This window comes from Chiloscyllium plagiosum, chromosome 34, assembly GCF_004010195.1.
Source record: "Chiloscyllium plagiosum isolate BGI_BamShark_2017 chromosome 34, ASM401019v2, whole genome shotgun sequence".
Lineage (NCBI taxonomy): Eukaryota > Metazoa > Chordata > Chondrichthyes > Orectolobiformes > Hemiscylliidae > Chiloscyllium > Chiloscyllium plagiosum.
Genome location: NC_057743.1, coordinates 40437617 through 40441648, shown reverse-complemented (window position 1 = coordinate 40441648; position 4032 = coordinate 40437617).

Here is a 4032-nt window from a genome sequence, read left to right as displayed (position 1 = left end):
CCCAGGGAGGGAAGTGTTTACAGCCTGTTAACTTTACATTGAGTGTTTAAGTGTATTCAGGTGCTGGGCATTTCATTGTGTTCCTATATGTAGGAGCAGAGGGCTCTTGTAGCATAGTGGCAGTGTCCCTACCTCTGGATTCAATTCCCACCTGCTCCAGAGGTGTGTCATGACACATTGAGAAGTTTGATTAAATGGAAATCTTGAGAATGTGCTCATATCCAAACTACCTTCTTGTGGCAAAAATCATTCAAGAAATAAAGAAAGTTTATCATTAGGCAGGCTCTTATAATGCAGTGATAGTTTCCCTACCTCTGGGTCAGAAAGTCTGGGGTCAGGTCCCACCTCCATAGGTCTTTCATAACATGTGTGAAAAAGTTGATTAAAAAGTACTTTGAAATGATCATCACTAAATTGTCTGAGTGTAATCCAAAAAACCCACACCCCTGCTTTTTCCCCATAGTCCTGCACTTTCTTTATGTCTTTACTCAATTCCCCTTTTGAAAGTTACTATTGCATCTGTTTCCATCACCAAACAGCAATTCATTCCAGGCCATGACAGCTGAGAGTTCAGAAACTGTTCCAATACTTTTTTTTAAAGCAGTCTGAAAGAAATGGTTTACCTCTCAGTTTCTATCCCGTACCTAACATTACATCTATTTCCACTATCCCTTTAATTATGGTAATTTGTCAGTCATGTCACTTTACCAAACTCCTTTTGGAAACTTAATGGAACATTGCTAGAACAATATGTTGTGGATCTATTATTTTATAAATTGAGGCAGATTTAATCAATGATCTCAGAGTATACGATCTGTGGTTTGAAAACAACTTGGCTAAATGTAAATCAGGATAAATTGTGAAGCAGTGAGGGGAGAGTTAACTGAAGTGGATTGGAAAAAGTGATTAGCAGAAAAGACAGTTAGTGAACAATGGCAGGCTTTTAGGAAAATAGTTTGTGACTCACAGCAAAGATATATCTCAGTGAGCAAGAAAGATTTGGGGAAGAAGATAAACCAGCTGTCATTAACCAACGAATTTCAGTCAAAATGACAGTAAAAAATGCACAATGTCGCAAAGATTAATGGTTAGCCAGAGGAATGGAAAAATTTTAAAACCAGCAAAGGATGACCAATGAAAATAGACTTCGAGGGTGAACTAGCAAGTAAAATAAAATAAAGCAGTAAGAGCCTTCTCCAAACATATAAAAAAGGAAGAGAAAAGCCAAATTGAACAGAGACTTCAAAGAGAAACGGCTGGGGAAATGATCATGTGGAATCAAAAAATGGCAGAGGGTCAATTTTTGTGATAGAAGACACTAATAGCATTCCAAAAATACTCAAGAGGAAAATATGGGTTATGGAGATAAATAAAATAAATATCACAGCCGAAAAAATGCTAGGAAATGGATATGGCTAAACACCAATTCATTCCCAGGACCTCAGGGGCTGCATCACTGGAGATTGAATGAAGTAGCTACAGAGATAGTGGATGCACTGATAGTAATCTTCTAAGAATATTTAAGATTCAGAGGATTAGAAAACTTCCAATGTCACACCCTTATTCAAAGACAGAGGGAAACAAAATCATGTAATATGGAGGCCAATGAGTTTAACATTGGTTATTTGTAAAATGTTACAGTCTATTTAAAAGGCTGGAGAGCAGAGTATTTAGAAATATATAATATATTCAAGCAGAATCAGTACAATTTCATGAAGGGATAATCATATTTGATAAATTGAGAGGGATTAAAGGAGGTGACAAGCAGAATAAATAAAGGGGAACCGGCAGATGTAAAATAAAACTCAAAATAAACCAAAGAACTGTGGGTGCCGGAAATCAGAAACTACTGGAAAAACTCAACAGGTCTGGTAGCATCTGTGGAGAGAAAGCAGAGTTAACATTGATGGAATATATTTGGATTTCCAAAAGGTATTCATTAAGGAACCGCACATACGGCTCCTGTATAAGATAACAGATAATGAAGAACAGCAAACCTTTTATTAACCTGCACCTGTGGGACCAGGAATGTGCCAAGAGATCAAATATTCCGGAAAATCACAAGGTCCACATAATCAATGTAAAAACGCACACTAAGTAATAGAAATGTAATGCAAGGGGTATACACATCACTGTTATACTTACAGGATAAAGCACTAAAATAATAACGTAACTTTGCCTTAAGTAAAACTTACTGGCAGAGACCCTTCTCACTCACACCCTCAGCTGACTACTAGGACATCACGGAGATCATGATAATATAGTAACCTTCCAGCATTTGAGGACATAATTTTGCTGGTTTATTGACAGTGCCAGTTCATAAGGTGTCTGTTAAAACAAAGTTTGCTGTAATAGGGAAGACAAATAGAATGTTGGCCTTTGCTTCAAAGTGAAATGGAGTTTTAAAATGGAGATGTTCTGATAAACACTACAAAGCATTCGGTTTTAGATTAGAGTGGTGCTGGAAAAGCACAGCAGGTCAGGCAGCATCCAAGGAGCAGGAAAATCAACGTTTTGGGCAAAAGCCCTTCATCAGGAATCTAAGCTCTGGTTTCCAGCACCTGCAGTCCTCATTTTTGCCTATACAAGGCATTAGTTAGACTCTGTGGAATATATATTCCTCGGGGGGCATGCTGAGAATTAAACTCATATCTGGCAATCCTTGAGCCAGAGTATTCCAGCAGAAAATACCCAGAAACCATCTTCTCTAAAGATAACCAGAAGAACCAGACGTGATCTATGATCTTTGATCAATGAGACATAAATATAAGGATCAAAAACAAACAAAAGCTAGAAAACCCCAGCAGGTCAGGGGCCATCTAAGAGAAACAGAGTTAATGTTTTCGGTCAATAACTTTTCACCTGGTGAAATCTGATAGGCCAACTTTGTTTCTCCTCCAGATGCTGCCTGGCTTACTCAGGCCTTCATTTGGTTTTTAGTTCAGATTTCCAGTAGATGCTTTTGTGATGAAGGATCACTTGGCTCGAAACATTAACTTTGTTTCTCTCTCTCCACAGATGCTGCCAGACCTCTTGAGTTTCTCCAGCAATTTCTGGTTTTGTTCATTTCAGATTATCAGCATCTGCAGTTCTTTGTTTTATTTTGGTGGGTCAGGGTTTGGTAGGTTTTAATTAGATACTTAAACAAGGGATATGGAAAAAGGTCATAAATGGAATGGAGATGCAGCTCAGGTGAAAATATGATGATAATTATCATTACCCACCCTTTGCCTAAATGTCTCAGAAGGCTCAGTGCAAATTCTAATCAGGGAGCCCTTCCTGTACAATCTCACCAAGATTTACTGCAATCAACTGATTCAATCAGGTTTATTTATACAGTAGGAGTTCTTTCTATTCAATTAATGAAACAGGTCCATTCATTCTTGCAAAAGTTCCTTACAGGCACATACGGGGGCTGTTTGAATACTGAATTGTCACAGTGAAATGACACTTTCTACACAAGGCAATCCTTTCATGGTTAAAAATCACATAACACCAGGTTATAGTCCAACAGGTTTAATTGGAAGTACACTAGCTTTCAGAACGACACTCCTTCATCAGGTGATTGTGGAGGGCTCGATTGTAACACAGAATTTATAGCAAAAATTTGCAGTGTGATGTAACTGAAATTATACATGGAAAAATTGATTGTCTGTTAAGCCTTTCATCTGTTAGAATACAGTGATAGTTTCACTTCTTTCATGTGTAAATCACAAAACCTTTTTTTTAAAAGTTTGCATTCTCGGGTTAGCTGTTAACAATGATGCTAGCTAGACAATATGTTGAAGGTGTTAGCCCCCTGTGTTCTCTGTCTATGACCTGATGTTTAGATTGATTCTAATCTAAAAAGTGAGATAATGGAGTTTTACATAAATTCATGCAGTTTTTGAGCTCAGAGTTCAACATGAATCTATGTGGTTTTTGAGCAAAGTGCAATGTAACCCTGCAAGTTCAAATTCACCCCACAAAATATATGTGTGCATGTGGGTCTTTGTCAGTCTGTGTTTGTGTGTCTGTCTGGGGTGGGGGTTG